Source organism: Lygodium microphyllum, chromosome 9 (genome assembly GCF_053477565.2).
Source record: "Lygodium microphyllum isolate KBCC chromosome 9, Lygodium_microphyllum_v1.1.10, whole genome shotgun sequence".
Lineage (NCBI taxonomy): Eukaryota > Viridiplantae > Streptophyta > Polypodiopsida > Schizaeales > Lygodiaceae > Lygodium > Lygodium microphyllum.
In genome coordinates this window covers 72,766,111-72,787,939 of record NC_141143.1, presented here as the reverse complement: position 1 = coordinate 72,787,939, position 21,829 = coordinate 72,766,111, and positions in this window count along the sequence as shown.

Here is a 21,829-nt window from a genome sequence, read left to right as displayed (position 1 = left end):
GAGCTCGAGACTCTAGCCGGCGAAGGAATAGGCTTCTTCAATGGCAACTGTGTCAAGAAATACTATCCCCCTGTGCATCCTTTGCATGAACCACCAATGCTGGAACCAATAGTCAACGTTCGAGTAGCTACCATCACCGAAATCGATGATGTGGATGAGAAAATCGTGGAACCTACATACTTGCACATCACGGTCACTACCAAGCGAACATGCATCTTCAATGTCTTAATTGACGAGGGAGCGGATGTTTACCGTGTTTACCGTAGCACAGAGGAACATGAAAGTGGAGCAGAGGAGTGGGAAAATGGAAAAAAGGAAATAGCAAAAAAGGTGCAGGATAAAAGAAGGAAAAGGCGCCTTGACCGATACCAGACCCTGAAAAATTTAAATATTCGAGCACGACCCCCAGAAAGTCTTAATGTCACCCCGAGAAAGCAAAAGAGTAAAAAGCACACCATTAAATGTGGAAGCACTCCCGAATCCTTGTAAAAGAGTGCCAGGATCGCTCCTGTGCAAATTGTATGCATTAGTTGGGAATATGATAAATTAGAATGGTGGGAAATGAGAAATGGGCTTAGGCCAATGGCCGGCCATGTAAAAAAGGGGATGACTGCCCAAAGAAGGGAGGGCATGTATATAAAGTTCAAAAGTGAATGAGAAGCTCATTCTTGTGTGTGGCTAAAGCTTCTTCTTCTTCTTCTCTTGTTTCTTGCCTTCTTGCTTGTGCTTGAGAAAGGGAGTGAGGGAGTGTGAGAGGGTGAGGGATTGTGGAGAAGAAGCTCTCCATCTCCTCTCTCCATCTTCTTTTCTTCTCTTCTCTTCCCTTATCTCGGGCGTGGCTATGGAGGATGGAGTGTGTGAGAGTGAGGGATCGTGGAGAAGAAGCTCTCCATCTTCTTCTCTTCTCTTCTCTTCCCTTGTCTCGCACATGGCTATGGAGGATGGAGCTCATGGGAGAGGGATTGAGGTTGCTTGAGCTTGCCACAAGGATCATGGAGCTACCATGTGCAAGAGAGAGGAGGGTACTCGATCGAGCATCAAGGTAAGCTCACTACACTCATAAGGTAGGCATGGCATGTCGGCTATGTGAGAGGTAGCCATGGCCGATCAGCTTGAAACGGTTGATCAATAAGCGGTCTGTAGGTCTCGGGGTAGAGCTTGTAGCTCCCCTTCATTTTGGTTCCGTTGCCGGTACCGACGGAATCGAGCCTTGAGCGCTGCGCACATCAAATCGAGCATAGGAGTAGGGCCTTTTCCCGAAACGGTGCTTGAGATCCCCGACGTAGAGTTACGATGAAGTTAGCTGCTTATATCGGGGTAGGATTTACTAACAATATGGCGGAGTATAAAGCCTTGATTATGGGACTGCATATTTCCAAACAAGGTGGTATTCAACGGTTGTTAGTAAAAGGCAATTCCCAGTTGATCCTGAATCAGCTAGATGGGACATACACAATGCGGAATCCCATTCTTTGTATGTATCATCGAACTGCTATGACCCTACTTGAGGAGTTTGAGAGAGTGTCTTTTCAGCTGATTCCACGTTATTGGAATCAGTTTGCGGATTCACTGGCAAATCTTGCTTATGAGGAAGACCTCTTCTTCAACTGTGGTCCTAGTTTGGATATTGTGATCAATGATGAAACAGGACCCGGTCGCTTGTGGGGAATGTTATAAGAACATGCAATATATGCTAGACGATGGGTGATATGGGTGATGCAAAGAGTAGCCAAGACCAATCTAGTGTTATTATCCTGGACCCATAGGTTGATTAGACAACATGTTATGCGTACGCCTCTTGCTGTATATGCAGGAGGGATGGGTCATAACCTTATGCATTTAGTTTAGGGCTGGGAGCCCTATGGTTTCCCTCCTTGGAAAGAAGCCTATTATTGTATATCTGTCTTCTTTCAGGGAAGGATGTGTAGGTGCTATTCTATTTGATCTCGTTAGGCCAAGGGGGCCAGTTTTGCGAGGTGTTAATGTTTTATTTCATTAGGCCAAGAGGGCCGGTCGTCTGTTTAGTGCAGGTACAGTTAATGGTTTCTTGTTTTAGGTTTGTGCTAGACAGGTTCGAAGAAGAGCTTGGAAGGAGCCTTTTGTTGCACGAAAGCTTCTCGTGGCCCTATCCAGGTGATATCTCTCCTTTATGAGTATTGTGGTTTTTGTGTTATATATGTCTGTGTGCTTGTAAGGGTTTTTTATTTTCTTATTGGGGACCGGCGTCCAAGGCATGAAGTTCCAAGTTTAGCCTACTAGGCAGACGTTCTAGGAGTTCTTGGTAGTTGTGAGGTAGTTAGAGAAGCCTACAATAAGAAGAAAAATAATGATGATAAAGAGGAAATAAACCTTGAATATCTCAAAGACAATAAATATATACAAAGGTGTGAAAAAAGGGGTTCTAATCCCTATCCAAGAAAAGAAAAGAAAGGAAAATTTATAAGCAGTTGATCATCGCCTTGCGACGGCCTGGTAGGTTCCTGGGGATGAGTCAGACCTGGGGCCGATGCCTTGTCTTCCTAGGGGTGGCTTCTTGCTAGAAAAGAAGAAATTAAGGAAGGTTGGAGCGAAAATAAAAGTGAGCGTCAAAAAAGGATTAAGTGTCGCCTTGCGAGGGCTTGGTAGGTTCTTGGGTACCGAGACACGTCTTGAGACCAATGCCCTGTTCTCCTTGGGTCACTATACTCAGCTCCCTCCTTTTTACATGCCCCAGTATGGAAAAATGTAAAAAAAAAATCTAAAAGAAGAAATGTGTTAAAAGAAAATACTTCTTGATCAGGCTATAGGAGTCCTCGCCTAGTAGGAGTTCCTGGTTGTGTTGTCCTTAGTTAGGTAGCAGTTCAGACCACCACTTAGGGCAACCTCTTAGATAGTTCTTTTTAGTTTGGCCGTGTTGGAGCAGTCGGTTAGTGACTAGTTGCGGACCTTCTATCAAATTATGCTAGGCCTACTCCTTGTGGATGTCATGCCTTGGTTTTATCAGGGGGTAGGGTGAGCGTTGTGCTGGGTTTTACTATGTATCTATTTTGTATCAGCTTGATGCTTCTTTTGGTTGTTTTGTGCAGATCTACTGTGGGATTCGACGGGCTGAGTCGCCCTATCAAATGGGCAAGATTTGAAGGGGTGGACCAAAGTTTGGCTAGTGGTCATGACCTTTGGGAGGGAGATGTGGCATTTTAATATAGCATAAATCGTGGGGAAGAAGAGATGAGGAAAAAACGTTGGAAAGAAGCGTCAGTTTGACGCTCGAAATTTGCACCATGAATGGATGAGAGGGTGATGGTTGGTTGCAAGCAACCCACCCAATTGATCATGGGGGCCAACTGCTCCTTCCTTGCTGACTCTATCGCCGCCTCTCACCTGTCAAATGGTGGCCTGGATGGAGATCTCTGATTTCAGTCTTTCTCTCTCCTCCCTCTCTCTCCCTTAAGGGGCTGTTCTTGTGTGGAGGAAGACAATGAAGAATGGTGAAGGAAAGCTTGTCCGGATGAGACCGGATTGCTTCCGGATGGATGAAGACATGAAGAGTGCTGTTCTTGAAGATGCTGAGCATTAAATGCATGCTGGAAATCAGTCCCGTAATCAAGACCAAGAAACCGAGACCTGAAAATAAGCGGTAATGCTATTTTTATAAAGAAAAATGATATTTTTATGGTATTTGCTTTATGAAATCTTGTTCATATGGGATGAAAGTTCATTATAACATTGTTTGCCATGAGTTTGATCAGTTTATGCTCTAAAAATTAGGATAATATACGGCTACATGGCCGGAATTAGTGTTAAAATACATGAAAAACACGCATTTTAAGGGTAAAATTGGGTTTTTGCTATATAAATGAGAAATATGATATGTCACACCAACTAAATCTGAGTTTTTGCTGTCAATGAACCTAAAGGCCACATCCCACAATCAACTTTCATTTTTAGTCATTTTTTATTAAAGAAAAATGGAAAAAAATGCTTAAAAATGGAGAAAATGGGTTTAAAATTAGGCAAAAATTGAAAACGGGCAAAGGAAAATTAGGAAAAATTATATCTATGTTTGTGCAATGTATAACAATGGCAAAGCACGAGGTTGGCCTTGGTTTGTCCCCATTTCTATGTTTTGTGCATATTTATCGTTCTTTTAAAAAGGAAAAATGCATAGAAACCCTATCTAACTGATCAATGATGCAAAATGCTAAGAGTTGGATGAAAAGGGGCTGAAACATTGAAAGATAAGAAAATATTTGATTTATGCATTATACTTGGCAAATAGGAAACGGTTTAAATAAAGAGGATGGTAGCATGAGTATATGGCTTGGTGCCCCCTTTCGACGCAGCATGCGTTAGCGAAATTCATGGAAAGAATACTTTATGCACCATGCATGATGCTGATCTTTCTTTTGTCTGAGCACATAGCCATACACGATTTGCATTAAGCATAATAATTAAAAGGTATAAAAAAAACCTCCTGGATGCATGGCACTTATCTTCCTTAGGTTGAGACCAACGATGAGTATGAGAGGATGTCCTAAGCTGTAGGTTAGTCGTTGGGTCCTAAAGGAAAATTGTTGTGAGGAATGGTACATCTTGGAACGTAAAATATTGGTACCTTGAGAGGAGTTTGTGCTCGTTTGTGTTATATGTTTAGCAGCGCATCAAAGGGCCAATCCCTGTGATGTAGGAGAGCTGCAGTGGGGCTCCGACTATTAGTCGATGGAGTGCCTCCTATATGTGTTATCAAGATTGTGGGAGAGAAGGAAGGAGTCTCACTTGTAGCTTTCTTGCTTGCACAATGGGGCAATACACACAAGGGTGGAGGCTGAAAACAGTTTTCCTCTTCTTAGTTGTGGAAGCCAAAAGAACTCTAGTACAAAGAAATAGAAGAACCCTATGTATGGGTCTCAAACCAAACTCAACTAACTAAGGTGGCATACTAACTGAGCCACGAACTAGAGTAGATAAGGATAGCTATCATGTAGCTATTATTCAGGGGCGGTGTACCAACCGCATCTGCAACTGACAAGTCGGTGACATAAATACACAACGGTCACCCTGGCGTATCACGAGTGGAGCTCGATATCTCAACACTCCCCCTCGAGCTCAATCCCAATTCCTGCACACCAAGCAGGTCTCTGAACTTGTGCATCTTCTCTGCACCCAATGCCTTCGTGAATATGTCAGCTACCTGATCCTCTGTGCTGACATAAACTAGATCAATAAGACCTAGTAAAACCCTCTCTCGCACATAGTGATAATGCACCTCAATGTGCTTTGTTCTAGCATGATAGACTGGGTTATTTGCTAAGTGTATACTACTCATGTTGTCACAATAAATGACAACTGGCCCATCTATAGGCTGATGCATATCATAAAGTAGCTTATGCAACCAAGCTACCTCACATGCAGCCATTGCTGCACCCCTGTACTCGGCCTCTGTGCTCGACAAGGAAACTGTAGGCTGTTTCTTGCTGCTCCAAGTGACTGCAGCACTCCCAAAAGAGAACACATATCCACTGGTAGATCGTCTATCAGAAATACTACCAGCCCAATGAGCATCAGTGTATCCATGCAGCTGTATCTGAACCCCAGTCTCATAAAATAGTCCATACTGCAATGTGGACTTCACATACCTGAGTATGCGTCTAGCCGCATCCAAATGCGATTTCCTTGGAGCTTGCATAAACTGACTTACCAATCCAATAGCATAGCTCAAATCTGGCCTGGTAATAGTCATATAAATCAAGCTTCCTACTATGCGTCTGTACATAGTAGGGTCTTCTAGAAGCTCACCTGCATCTGTGCTCAGTTTCACATTCTGCTCCAAAGGAACTGAAATAGGCTTACAGCCTGTCATCCCATATTTGGACAGCATGTCCAATCCATACTGCCTCTGCAAGAGCTGTATCCCACTTGGTGATCTAATCACCTCAATGCCCAAGAAATAACGCAGCTCTCTCAAATCCTTCATCTCAAACTTCTGCTTCAATAGCATTTTCACATGAAGGATATCTTCATCACTGTCACCTGTCATAATCAAATCATCAACATAAATGACAAGTAGCATAATATATTTCTCCATTTTTCTCACATAAAGTGAGAAGTCTGCCTTGGAAATCTGAAAGCCAATAGTGACAAGATACTGTCCTATCTTGTCAGACCATGCTCTAGGTGCTTGCTTCAAGCCATACAAGGCTTTCTTCAACCTGCAAACAAACTCAGGATGAACAGCATGCACATAACCTGGTGGCTGCTCCATATAGACCTCTTCTTGCAAATCACCATGCAAGAAGGCATTCTTTACATCCATCTGATGTAAAGACCATCCCTTTGATGCAGCCATAGCAATGACTGCTCTTATGGTTGCCATCCTTGCAATCGGACTGAATGTTTCTTCATAGTCAATGCCATATGTTTGTGCATACCCCTTGACTACTAATCTTGCCTTGTATCTGTTCACAGAACCATCTGCATTGTGCTTCACCTTATAAACCCACTTACAGCCAATTGCATTCTTACCTTTAGGCAAAGGTACCAATTCCCATGTGGCATTTGCTTCCAAGGCATCCATTTCTTCATCCATGGCTTTCTCCCATTTTTCTTTTCCCATGGCTTGCTCAAAAGAAGTGGGTTCTGGTTCCTGTATCACTTTGACTATATATGCATAGTGAATGGCTGTAAATCCATCATATTTCAGCCTATCCACAGGATACCTAGCTCTCATAGACCTGTGCAAAGTAGGTTCACTCCCAGGTGCTCTCAAAACATCTCTGGTCTTCCTTACTCCAGGTGTAACAATAGAAGGAATACCCAACTCATCATCAATGCTCTGTTCTGAGCCACTAGATTCACCATCCACATAAGAGTGACCTGCATTCACATCAAACATGGGCTGATCAACCTTCTCTTTTCCTTTTCGTGATACCTGCATACCACTATCTGCATTACTTTGAGAAGATTCTCCTGATCTCAATCTGCCTGTCCATGGCGAAGAGTGTGAACCACTGCTAGAGGACGCTCCAGGTCCACTAATATTTTGTGACTGCTGCTGTGAATTCTGTGCAGCATTACCATTTTGTGCATCTACATCATCAATCACATTTACTGGTTTATACCAGCTACTCATCTCATCAAAAACAACATCTCTGCTCACTGTAAACTTACGAGTAGAAGGGTTATAGCATCTATACTCTTTTTGCTGCAGAGAGTAACCAATAAAGATGCACTTCTCAGCTTTTGGATCCAACTTGGATCTCAGCTCATCTGGCACATGTACATAGGCAATGCAACCAAAAATTTTCAAATGAGAAATATCTGGTTTCCTACCAGTATACCTCTCCTCTGGAGCCATTCCATGTATTGCTGCAGTGGGAGTCTTGTTCATTATGTAGACTGCTGTAGCAACTGCTTCAGCCCAATAAAAATCTGGCAAGTCCTTTTCATTGAGCATGGCACGAGATACCTCTCCAATATGCCTGTTTTTCCTTTCTACAATTCCATTTTGTTGTGGGGTATAACTGCATGAATATTGCTGCTTTATGCCATGCTCCTGCGAGAACTTTGCAAACTCATTTGAGAGGTACTCTCCCCCTCCATCTGACCTTAGGCATTTTATTTGCAGACCTGTTTCTTTTTCAGCGATAGCTTTAAGGGTTTTGAAATGCCCAAAAACTTCACTTTTCTTTTTCATAAAATACACCCAAACTTTTCTGCTATAGTCATCAATAAAACTGACAAAATAATGACAGCCTCCAAGAGATGCAGCTTTAGTAGTCCACACATCAGAGTGGATTAATTCCAATGGCTTCTCACTCTCTTGAACATGTCTAGGAAATGGTTTCCTTGCCTGTTTTCCAAACTGACAGGCTTCACATACCTTATGCATTTCTGCAACCTTGAATTTTTGCAATCCTGCAATAATATTTTGGGCCTGCATTGATTTAAGTCGCTGTACATTAACATGACCAATGCGTTTATGCCAGATATCAATATCTGCAACTACACCGGTCCCATGTGCAAACATTGCTGCACTCAATTCAGACATGTCTGCATCCAACGTAAACATTCTGCCCTTCTTCTTTCCTTTTGCTATCAAGCGACCTTTATTTTTCATATCCTCAACAAAGCATCCATGAGGATTAAATCTGACCTGCAAGCCCTGCTCAACCATTTGACCGACAGAAACCAGATTCTTGGTGATATTCGGGACATGAAATACATCGGACAGGTATTTCTTTTTCCCATCTTGCATAGACAAGGGAATTTTTCCAATCTGCACAATAGGATGTGCAGTATCATCACTAGTCTCCACAAATCCTGGTTTTTCCATTTTCCTTGCATCCTCCATCCATTCTGCATGACCTGTCATGTGGTTTGATGCACCTGAGTCAATATACCATACATCATTGCTTTCTTCTGCACTTGTCACAGAATTGTTCATGTGCTGCACCATGAACAAATGCTCATTTCTGTCATCACCCTGTCTGCTAGAAGATGCATAATTCCCTTGTTGCAGTTTTCCATTCATGATGTCATTCTGCTTTTTATAGCAGTCTTTAGTCATATGACCCATTTTACCACAGTAGTAGCATTCAACATTACTGTTTGCATTTTGACCTCTTTGCCATCCACCACGACCTCTTTGGCTCCCCCTGCCTCTAGAGTTACCACGTTCTCCTCCATAGGATTGGTTTTCTTGAGTTTGCTGCATATTTTGATTTCTACCACGGCCTCCAAATCGGCCTCCTCTACCTCTGCCTCTACCTCTTCCAGCATTTGAGTAGAAGATAGCTTCTTTTGAAGTTCCTCCTGAAGAAGATGCACCACCATTTCTCTGCTCCTCAGAAATTAGAAGAGCAATCAACTCCTCAAAATCAGGAAATCTTTCACGAACTGAAATGGATGTCCGAAACTGTGCATAATCCTTTCCTAGACCATTCAAGGTCACGGAAACTAAATCATCATCTTCCACTGGCGACCCAATGGAAGCAAGTGCATTTGCAATCTTCTTCACCTTCATGTGGTAGTCATTGATGCTCATATTTTCTCTTTGCACATTGTGCAACTCTTGCTTGAGCTGCATTTTCGTGGCTTGTGTATTTGTGCTATACATCTTTGACAGAGTATCCCATGCCTCCTTTGGTGTACTTGCATCTTGAATATGCACAATCATAGAGTCTGAAATGCTGATAGACAGCCAATACATAACTTTCCTGGCTCTCTCATACCATGCTTTAAATGCCTGCATTTGCTGTTGATTGGGAACATCAGGAAGAACTGGTTCTACTTCATTTCCTGCAACAAATTCCCAATATCCTTTTCCCATAAGGAAATTCGTCATTCTAAACTTCCATGTTTGGAAGTTGTTCTTGTCAAGCTTTTCAGTGACAATCTGTGAAAGAGAATCATATGCCATTACAGAAGACTGCAAAAAATTCTGTCACTACAAAAACCACAGCTTCACCCTCACAAGGGAAAATCTGCAAAACTGGCGAAAGTGGTATTTGACCGCACAGTCACTTCCTAGTGACGATTTTGCATAAACAGGAACCAAGGATGATTCTGAAACTCCCAATGTCTCTGCACACAAGCATACGATGCAATTTCTACAATAACTTTTCACCAACCTGTAGAACAATGGTCGCACAACATAAAATAGGGCCTTTTCCTGAGTGCGTGCAGAAAACTTCCGCCTCCAAAACAGGCCCCGAAATGGCCTCAAATAAAAAAAACAGGGTCGTCGAGGGCTAAATCCCTCGTCCGCAGCATATACTGCCCTCTTGCTTCACCGCGAAGGGCGTCTCAACCTGAGACAATGCACTCCTGCACTTTTCGGCTGTGTTACCTGCAGAGATCTGCTCCCAAAACAGAAAATGAAAGCAACACTACTCCTCTTACCAGAACACCGCGAGCTTGGCTTGCTTTCTTGAGCTCCTTACCACGAACAAGGCTCTGATACCATGTCAAGATTGTGGGAGAGAAGGAAGGAGTCTCACTTGTAGCTTTCTTGCTTGCACAATGGGGGAATACACACAAGGGTGTAGGCTGAAAACAGTTTTCCTCTTCTTAGTTGTGGAAGCCAAAAGAACTCTAGTACAAAGAAATAGAAGAACCCTATGTATGGGTCTCAAACCAAACTCAACTAAGGTGGCATACTAACTGAGCCACGAACTAGAGTAGATAAGGATAGCTATCATGTAGCTATTATTCAGCGGCGGTGTACCAACCGCATCTGCAACTGACAAGTCGGTGACATAAATACACAACGGTCACCCTGGCGTATCACGAGTGGAGCTCGATATCTCAACATGTGTGTGATGAGGCGTTATGCCTAAGTACTTTGGGATCTCCCTCTGAGGAGTTTTAGGGAAATGTTGGACTATAAACTATAAACACAGGAATTAAGCTTTAGGGCCGTTTGTCCTTTAGCATTAGATTGACGCTCCTGGTCTGCGAGGCCGTGAGGGTGTTTGTGTGTCATGAGCATGAGGTCCGGCTAGTGCTATAGCCAGTGCCGGTCCATTTGAGGTCCCATCAGCTTGGAAATGTCATGACGGAGGCGTGGCCAGAGGAAGAACAACTTCATGTCTTCTGACATTGTGGGGTCATCTCGTAGTAAAAGCTGATTCATTTCTGACTGCAAACTGAGCTACCAGCTCAAGCTGTTGTTGCCTCAAAGTGTTGAGCTGCTGAAGTGCTGTCTGTGTAATATTTTGATGTGTAAACTTTTGTATCAGTAATGTTTTTAAGACTTGCAAATCACCTTTAATTTCTTCTTACTGCTGGATGAACCAAGTTGCAACGACATTTTCCAACAGTGCCCGAATCTCCATGGCCTTTCACTTATCAGACCATTGATGGTAGCTTGAAACATTCTCAAAATGGTCCAGCCACATCAACACATCTTCGGTCGACAGCCTAGAGAATGGTTTGGGTCTGATTTTGGGATCGGGTTTGTGAAGGTGAGGAGCGTTGGACAATAAGTAGTTGAGCAGGGTTTGGTTTGTGTGATTCACTTGCAGGAGTATGTTGGAGACGACCTAAAACATGTGCTCCATCTGCACAGGTTCTAGTTGGACGGGTTGTGTTGTAGCAAACTCTGGATGCATAAATGCATCTTCGTACACAGGTGAGTGAACAGATTGGTGTGGGGAGGCTGCACGGCTCATGGTTGGGTGCTAAGAGAGTGGAAAATAAAGGCTATGCGTGAAGGAGATGTGAATAGCAGGGTGCACTAGACGTGGCAAGCGATGCTTGCCGTCTCCACCAATGTGGAGTGCTCTGTTTAGCCTGAAACACTCTGCCTCCACTCAGCAGAGAAACCTCTCTTTATTGTTCTCGTTTGTTACATCAAGATCTTGATGGTTGGCTGCTACATTAAGAAAGGTGTTGCTGTGAACTGATCTAGCCTACGTGGAGTTAGTTAGAGTTTCCTCCTCCACATTATACTTATCATTTTTAAAATAAAATTCATAAATATATTCTCACTTTAGTTGTGCTAGTTGAGGAACCTTTAAAACTAGCCCCAACTAAGAGAAAGGAATTCAAGGTGGTTTTACGTGTGAAAAGAGAAGCTTGAGTGAGAGCACAAGCAAGTTGAAGCAATGGAAGACTGAGGTATGGCAGATGGAGCAAGAGAGACAGATTCAGGATGTGGAAACCCCCAATAGCCATAACATGTGATCGCCTTTCCCTTATTTAAATGTCACTAAAAGAATAAAGAATGAAGTGATAGTGATGAGCACCCATCATGTGCAATAGCGTACATGCATGCAGCTATTGTAAGTGTACTAATACATGGGTGGTGTAAGTATAGGTGCCTTTACCCCCAACAACCTCTCACTTAAAGATGAATGTGCCCCTAGTGCGGAGATAACAAGAAAAAAGGTGACAATGTACAAATATATATTAAGTACAATAGAATGAAAAAAGATATCATCTCATCAATCACCCATTTGCTTCCTAAGGAAGGTGAAAATGTACAAATATATATTAAGTACAATAGAATGAGAAAAGATATCATCACCCATCTGCTTCCTAAGGAAGGTAAAATGCTCTACTAAGAGACTTTTAGTAAGAAAATTTGCAAGATTTTGGTCAATTAAGATCTTGATAAGCTTGATGGACTTACCTCAATGACCTCTTTGATAAAGTGGTACCACACCTCTGTGCTTTGTCTTCGCATGGAAGACCAAATTCTTGGCCAACTAAATAGCACTATAGAATGTGAATGTAGTGTAGGGACCATATCAATAATACTAAGATGGCCTAACCAGAGAGCCTCCTTGCAAGCCTCAGTGGTTGCAATATAATCTACATTTGTAATAGATAGAGCCATGCATTTTTGCACCCTAGACATCCAAGAAACAACATCTCCAACAAAGTGAAGATATAGCCAGAGGTGGACTTCCTATTGTCTACATGTCCTACATAATGAGAGTCAATATACCCCATGACTCTTGTATCCTAGCCGCCATAACATATCCACATATTAGGGATGTCCATAAGATACTCATGATACCCTTCACCGTGTATCGTGGGTGGTTGATTGAGAATAGCCCTCTCACATAACCCAAGACATGAAAGCAAAGGAGTGCCAGTATATATTTATGGATTGATACTTGGCTCAAACAATTTTTATTTCTAACCACAAAGGTCCTTTTAACAACCTTTAATAATGCATAATACAATTAAATGGTATAACTCTATCCCAAAACCACCATTTAGCTACTCAAATAAAGCATCACAATCTTTCCAACCACACAACTTGAATCCCAAAGATCTTCATGATGCTTCTCAAAGCACATTCGTCCTTTACTATCATAAACTTTCAACCAATTGCTTCTATGTAGTGATGATGTTTGTGGAATTCTGTAGCACTATATGGGCAATACTACACCATCTTATGCCACAATGGATTTCTAAATTACATTTTCAATAAGGCCACCAACACTTTAGGCATGCTTCTCCACCAATCACTCAAGCTTTATACTTTAATGAAAGAATTTATAAAGGTGAAATATCTTTTATGTACATTGAAGCTAACTCAATAGAAACCTTCCAAAACATAGCTATTAACTTAGTTTATTGATATTGATACTTTTCAGATAGCAATGCAATAGTTGTATAATAACATCAACTTCAAAAAGTCCACTAGAAATATAAATATCTCTTCAAGTGTCTGACCTCCTCTTCATCACTCACTTCCCCAACTTCTATGATCATGATCAAAAGAAGAATCAAGATAACCACCCTTGCAAAAAAATAAACACGCAATCTGCTGCCGCAACTTGTTGATCGTCACCTTTTCCCAGATAAGACGTGTCAATCAAATCACTTTATGCATACATACCGTTTTTTTTCTTTGTTTTTCAACACACAAGCAAAATTGTCCTTGTAGGAAACAAGTTGTCAAATCTCAGACTGATATAATTATCCATATGCAACATTATGCTATCATAGCCGGACTTAAATTTTGCATCACTACCTTTGTCTTTATTATCATAGCCATGTTAGCACACAAAACAACAACTTTCTTGACATATACAAAGCTAAATCCTTGATGTTTCCATAGATATTCTATTTGGCGGAGCAAAAGCTTCATGAATTGCGAGCATTGATTGGTATCATAAACACCTCCTCCTCTCCAAGAGATCCAAAACTTTGCATAATCTATTGATCCACTATTCAATATAGATGAAATTTATACTCCCACATTAATGAAGAGAGGCATCTTCAGACCTTACTACAATCATAATGCAATATCCCCCCCCAAGAATCCTCATTCAAGCTAGGCATCAATTGTTTCCTCTCCCCAACTCGTGGAGTAGCCATGCATATATAATGACCTACTTTTGCATTTCTTCAAAGCTTTTCTAAGGCTAAAAAGCCTTAACTTTACATCCCCAATGCTACTCCTCAAAGGCTCAAAGTCAACTCTCATAAGCTCCCAACAACATTTAATTGCAAATTTTTAAAACTTTCAAGGACAAAAAAATCTCAAGCATGGGTATACACACTCATACCCAAGTATTTATGACATATCAAAACATGTGTTAACCTACAATACCTATTCAAATTCTGTATGAAGGTCAAAACTCCACGTTCTCTGAGTTAAATCCACCACTTGATGGAATCATTCTCATACTTGCTAAAGCTCGTAAACCATGCAAATACAAGCTACTATAATACTTCACTTGCTAAATCTCTAGAAACTGAATTTTTTCTTATCCAACTTGCAAGCTAGTGTGTGCTTGCTCCACTTCAATGAGATGTAGTTTCCAATTTACGTGAGATAGATCAAGCTATTACAAGAATGCATAACAATGGCATCGTAATGTTTTCGGCCAATGTAGCCATATGGCGTGCCGTAACTCTCACTGCAAATGCTATGTTAGGAGGAGTGCTATTAGGGCATACATCAAACTTTCAACTATGGAAGCATTAAATTGCTGACAATTAGCCTGAATAACCTTCACATGAGAAGATAAAGAACATCTAATAGGCTTATCTTGCATATGAAAAATTTTAAGGATCTTTTGGATGTACTCCTTTTGCAACAAGTAAAGGAGCCTCTTAGAGTGATCATGTGTGATGTGCATCCTAAGAATATGTGAGGCTTGACTCATCTCCTTTATTTGGAAGCTCTTCTAAAGCTAACTTTTCAAGGAAACTAGCTCATCATAAGCACTGCCAACAATCAACATGAGAGTACCAAAATCATAAGGCCACCATCACCGACCTTTTTCATATATAAACTATTGAGATATCGAGCTCAACTCGTGATATGCCAGGGTGACCGTTGTGCATTTATGTGCGGTTGGTACACCGCCCATGAATAATAGCTACATGATAGCTATCCTTATCTACTCTAGTTCGTGGCTCAGTTAGTATGCCACCTTAGTTAGTTGAGTTTGGTTTGAGACCCATATATAGGATTCTTCTATTTCTTTGTACTTGAGCTCTTTTTGGCTTACACAACTAAGAAGAGGAAAACTGTTTTCAGCCTCCATCTCTGTGTGTATTCCCCCATTGTGCAAGCATGAAAGCTTCAAGTGAGACTCCTTCCTTCTCTCCCACAATCTTGACATGGTATCAGAGCCTTGTTCATGGTAAGGAGCTCAAGAAAGCAAGCCAAGCTTGCGGTGTTCTGGTAAGAGGAGCAGTGTTGCTTTCATTTTCTATTTTGGGAGTAGATCTTTGCAAGCAGCACAACCAAAAATTGCAAGAGTGCATTGTCTCAGGTTGAGACGCCCTTCGAGGTGAAGCAAGAGGGCAGTATATGTTGCGGGAGTGGGCTTTAGCCCTTGGTGACCTTGTTTTTTTGATTTGAGGCCATTTCAGGGCCTGTTTTGGAGGCGGAAGTTTTCTGCACGCACTCAAGAAAAAGCCCTGTTTTATGCTGTGCAACCACTGTTCTACAGGTCGGTGAAAAGTTATCACAGATATTGCATCGTATGCTCGTGTGCAGAGACATTGGGAGTTACAGAATCATCCTTGGTTCCTGTATATGCAAAATCGTCACTAGGAAGTGACTGTGTAGTAAAATACCACTTTCGCCAGTTTTGCAGATTTGCCCTTGTGAGGCTGAAGCTGTGTTCTTTGCAGTGACAGAATTTTTTGCAGTGTTCTGTAATGGCATCTGATTCTCTTTCACAGATTGTCACTGAAAAGCTTGACAAGAACAACTTCCAAGCATGGAAGTTTAGAATGACAAATTTCCTTATGGGAAAAGGATATTGGGAATTCGTTGCAGGAAATGAAGAAGAATCAGTTCTTCCTGATGCTCCCAATCAACAGCAAATGCAGGCATTTAAAGCATGGCATGAGAGAGCCAATAAAGTTATGTACTGGCTGTCTATCAGCATTTCAGACTCTATGATTGTGCATATTCAAGATGCAAGTTCGCCAAAGGAGGCATGGGATACTTTGCCAAAAATGTATAGCACAAATACGCAAGCCAGGAAAATGCAGCTGAAGCAAGAGTTGCACAATGTGCAAAGAGAAAATATGAGCATCAACGACTACCACATGAAGGTGAAGAAGATTGCAGATGCACTTGCTTCCATTGGGTCGCCAGTGGAAGATGATGATTTAGTTTCTGTGACCTTGAATGGTCTAGGAAAGGATTATGCACAGTTCCAAACATCCATCTCCGTCCGTGAAAGATTTCCTGATTTTGAGGAGTTGATTGCTCTTCTAATTTTTGAGGAGCAGAGAAATGGTGGTGCATCTTCTTCAGGAGGAACTTCAAAAGAAGCTGTCTTCTACTCAAATGCTGGAAGAGGTAGAGGTAGAGGTAGAGGAGGCCGATTTGGAGGCCGTGGTAGAAATCAAAATATGCAACAAACTCAAGAAAACCAGTCCTATGGAGGAGGATGTGGTAACTCTAGAGGCAGGGGGAGCGAAAGAGGTCGTGGTGGATGGCAAAGAGGCCAAAATGCAAACAACAATGTTGAATGCTACTACTGTGGTAAAATGGGTCATATGGCTAAAGACTACTATAAAAAGCAGAATGACATCATGAATGGGAAATTGCAACAAGAAAATTATGCATCTTCTAGTAGACAGGGTGATGACAGAAATGAGCATTTGTTTATGGTGCAGCACATGAACAATTCTGTGACAAGTGCAGAAGAAAGCAAAGATGTATAGTATGTTGACTCAGGTGCATCAAACCACATGACAGGTCATGCAGAATGGATGGAGGATGCAAGGAAAATGGAAAAACCAGGATTTGTGGAGACTGGTGATGATACTGCACATCCTATTGTGCAGATTGGAAAAATTCCTTTGTCTATGCAGGATGGGAAAAAGAAATATCTGTCCGATGTATTTCATGTCCCGAATATCACCAAGAATCTGGTTTCTGTCGGTCAAATGGTTGAGCAAGGCTTGCACGTCAGATTTAATCCTCATGGATGCTTTGTTGAGGATATGAAAAATAAAGGTCGCTTGATAGCAAAAGGAAAAAAGAAGGGCAGAATGTTTACGTTGGATGCAGACATGCCTGAATTGAGTGTAGCAATGTTTGCACATGGGACCGGTGTAGATGCAGATATTGATATCTGGCATAAACGCATTGGTCATGTTAATGTACAACGACTTAAATCAATGTAGGCCCAAAATATTGTTGCAGGATTGCCTAAATTCAAGGTTGCAGAAATGCATAAGGTATGTGAAGCCTGTCAATTTGGAAAATAGGCAAGGAAACCATTTCCTAGACATGTTCAAGAAAGTAAGAAGCCATTGGAATAAATCCACTCTGATGTGTGGACTACTAAAGCTGTATCTCTTGGAGGCTGTCATTATTTTGTCACTTTTATTGATGACTATAGCAGAAAAGTTTGGGTTTATTTTATGAAAAAGAAAAGTGAAGTTTTTGGGCATTTCAAAACTCTTAAAGCTATGGCTGAAAAAGAAACAGGTCTGCAAATAAAATGCCTAAGGTCAGATGGAGGGGGAAAGTACCTCTCAAATGAGTTCGCAAGGTTCCTGCAGGAGCATGGCATAAAGCAGCAATATTCATACAGTCATACCCCACAACAAAATGGAATTGCAGAAAGGAAAAATAGGCATATTGGAGAGGTATCTCGTGCCATGCTCAATGAAAAAGACCTGCCAGATTTTTATTGGGCTGAAGCAGTTGCTACAGCAGTCTACATAATGAACAGGACTCCCACTGCAGCAATACATGGGATGACTCCAGAGGAGAGGTATACTGGTAGGAAACCAGATATTTCTCATTTGAAAATTTTTGGTTGCATTGCCTAAGTACATGTGCCAGATGAGTTGAGATCCAAGTTGGATCCAAAAGCTGAGAAGTGCATCTTTATTGGTTACTCTCTGCAGCAAAAAGGGTATAGATGCTATAACCCTTCTACTCGTAAGTTTACAATGAGCAGAGATGTTGTTTTTGATGAGATGAGTAGCTGGTATAAACCAGTAAATGTGATTGATGATGTAGATGCACAAAATGGTAATGCTGCACAGAATTCACAGCAGCAATCACAAAATATTAGTGGACCTGGAGCGTCCTCTAGCAGTGGTTCACATTCTTCGCTATGGACAGGTAGATTGAGATCATCAGAATCTTCCCAAAGCAATGCAGATAGTGGTATGCAGGTATCACGAAAAGGAAAAGAGAAGGTTGATCAGCCCATGTTTGATGTGAATGTAGGTCACTCTTATGTGGATGGTGAATCCAGTGGCTCAGAACAGAGCATTGATGATGAGTTGGGTATTCCTTCTATTGTTACACATGGAGTAAGGAAGACCAGGGATGTTTTAAGAGCACCTGGGAGTGAACCTATTTTGCGCAGGTCTACGAGAGCTAGATATCCTGTGGATAGGCTGAAATATGATGGATTTACAGCCATTCACTATGCATATATGGTCAAAGTGATACAAGAACTAGAACCCACTTCCTTTGAGCAAGCCATGGGAAAAGAAAAATGGGAGAAAGCCATGGATGAAGAAATGGATGCCTTGGAAGCAAATGCTACATGGGAATTGGTACCTTTGCCTAAAGGTAAGAATGCAATTGGCTGTAAGTGGGTTTATAAGGTGAAACACAATGCAGATGGTTCTATGAACAGATACAAGGCAAGATTAGTAGTCAAGGGGTATGCACAAACATATGGCATTGACTATGAAGAAACATTCAGTCCGATTGCAAGGATGGCAACCGTAAGAGCAGTCATTGCTATGGCTGCATCAAAGGGATGGTCTTTACATCAGATGGATGTAAAGAATACCTTGTTGCATGGTGATTTGCAAGAAGAGGTCTATATGGAGCAGCCACCAGGTTATGTGCATGATGTTCATCCTGAGTTTGTTTGCAGGTTGAAGAAAGCCTTGTATGGCTTGAAGCAAGCACCTAGAGCATGGTCTGACAAGATAGGACAATATCTTGTCACTATTGGCTTTCAGATTTCCAAGGCAGATTTCTCACTTTATGTGAGAAAAACAGAGAAAGGTATTATGCTACTTGTCATTTATGTTGATGATTTGATTATGACAGGTGACAGTGATGAAGATATCATTCATGTGAAAATGCTATTGAAGCAGAAGTTTGAGATGAAGGATTTGGGAGAGCTGTGTAATTTCTTGGGCATTGAGGTGATTAGATCACCAAGTGGGATACAGCTCTTGTCGAGGCAGTATGGATTGGACATGCTGTCCAAATATGGGATGATAGGCTGTAAGCCTATTTCAATTCCTTTGGAGCAGAATGTGAAGTTGAGCACAGACGCAGGTGAGCTTCTGGAAGACCCTACTATGTACAGACGCATAGTAGGAAGCTTGATTTATATGACTATTACCAGGCCAGATTTGAGCTATGTTGTTGGATTGGTAAGTCAGTTTACGCAGGCTCCAAGGAAACCGCATTTGGATGCGGCTAGACGCATACTCAGGTATGTGAAGTCCACATTGCAGTATGGACTATTTTATGAGACTGGGGTTCAAATACAGTTGCATGGATACACTGATGCTGATTGGGCTGGCAGCATTTCTGATAGACGATCTACCAGTGGATATGTGTTCTCTTTTGGGAGTGCTGCAGTCACTTGGAGCAGCAAGAAACAACCTACAGTTGCCTTGTCCAGCATAGAGCCTGAGTACAGGGGTGCATCAATGGCTGCATGTGAGGTAGCTTGGTTGCATAAGCTACTTTATGATATGCATCAGCCTACAAATGGGCCAATTGTCATTTATTGTGACAACATGAGTAGTATACACTTGGCAAATAACCCAGTCTATCATGCTAGAACAAAGCACATTGAGGTGCATTATCACTATGTACGGGAGAGGGTTTTACTAGGTCTTATTGATCTAGTTTATGTCAGCACAGAGGATCAGGTAGCTGACATATTCACGAAGGCATTGAGCGCAGAGAAGCTGCGTTCAGAGATCTGCTTGGTGTGCAGGAATTGGGATTGAGCTCGAGGGGGAGTGTTGAGATATCGAGCTCAACTTGTGATATGCCAGGGTGACCGTTGTGCATTTATGTTACCGACGTGTTAGTTGCAGATGCGGTTGGTACACCACCCATGAATAATAGCTACATGATAGCTATCCTTATCTACTCTAGTTCGTGGCTCAGTTAGTATGCCACCTTAGGTAGTTGAGTTTGGTTTGAGATCCATATATAGGGTTCTTCTATTTCTTTGTGCTTGAGCTCTTTTTGGCTTACACAACTAAGAAGAGGAAAACTGTTTTCAGCCTCCATCTTTGTGTGTATTCCCCCATTGTGCAAGCAAGAAAGCTTCAGGTGAGACTCCTTCCTTCTCTCCCACAATCTTGACATAAACATGGATTCATATCACTATGGAAATATTCTTGTGAATGCATGAAATTATTGAACTTGTGGCACCATTCACTAGGTGTGTGCTTAAGGCCATAAAGGCTCTTTCTCAACTTGTAGACTAGGTGTTTCTTGCATTTTTTCTTAAAGCCCTTAGGCTACTACATATAAATCTCATTATGCAAGTCTCCATGTAAGAAAATTGTATTGTCATTCATTTGATAGAAGTCATCTTAACTATAGGATAGAAGACTTCATCGAAGTCAATACCACGCTCCTACCTAAAATCATTAGTAACCATCTTGACCTTATAATTTGGCTTGGAGCATCTAGGGATACTTTTCAACTTGTACACCCACTTGCATGGAAAATCAAGCTTTTCACTAGGCAAAGAAATAAAATCCCATGTATGATTTTTCTATAGTGAGTCATACTCTAACTACATGGCTCTCTCCCAAGAGTGATCATTACCTCTGCACATGGCCTTATCATATGTAAGAGGCTCACTAACATTTGTCACCACAACATAATCCATGGAGGGCACACCTATCTCTAGTAGACCACTTATAAATAGGTTGTGGGGCATGTGCATCCTGTCTAACATCATGGTCTTGGGCCATTGGAGCATTAGATATTGGACGTTGTCTAGTTGGCTATACACTAACATGAGGCTCCTCTTGAAATATCACCATGTGTACCTCAATGATTTGCTTAGGTTTCTTACACATTTTTTTTTTCATGGAAAACAACATCATGGCTATGGATGACCTTCCAAGCCTACAAATCCCATAGAGAATAGCCCATCTCAGCTACAACTCTATAACTAAAAGAGATACATTTCATGGACTTAGGATCCAACTTATTGTTCTTGTCCTTGGAAACATGGCAAAAAGCCTCACAACCAAAGACACATAAATGAGCATATGATGAAGGTTTTTTAGACTATACCTCCTTGGCAGCCTAATAGTTAAGAGTAGTGCATAGGGATCGATTAATCAAATATACGATAGTATTGCCTCGGCTCAAAAGTATTGCGAAAGTCTAGTTGGCAAATCATTTGGGGAGTTTTGAGATCTAAAAATTTCTCTGTAAGAGATTCTAGAGAGAGAAAACATTTAGGGATTAAAAAGTCATTTTTTGTTTTAAAAAAGTCTATTTTTTATGAATAAGCATATCTAAAATCGGAAAATGTTATTACCATAGCATTCTCATTAGCCTACATCAAATTTAGAAATCTAGGTCTCCATAAAGATGATAGGCATTGGATCAATTTGACCTTTTACCATAAAAGAGATAATGAGTACTCAAGTTGAAAATTTTTAACTTTTGGTGGTCTCCCTCCATCCTCATTTTCTTATTCCTTTCTCCTTCTTCTTGCTAGTTTTTCCCTTGTGTTTCTTCTTTTCTGAATTCACATGGCTTTTTGATATTGATCTTTAATCACATTTTTAGCCATAGATCAATCATCCAATAATCTTTACATTTCTAGTAAAGAATCTCTTTATTATCTTTGTATTTAGTTAGAATATGAGTATGAATTGA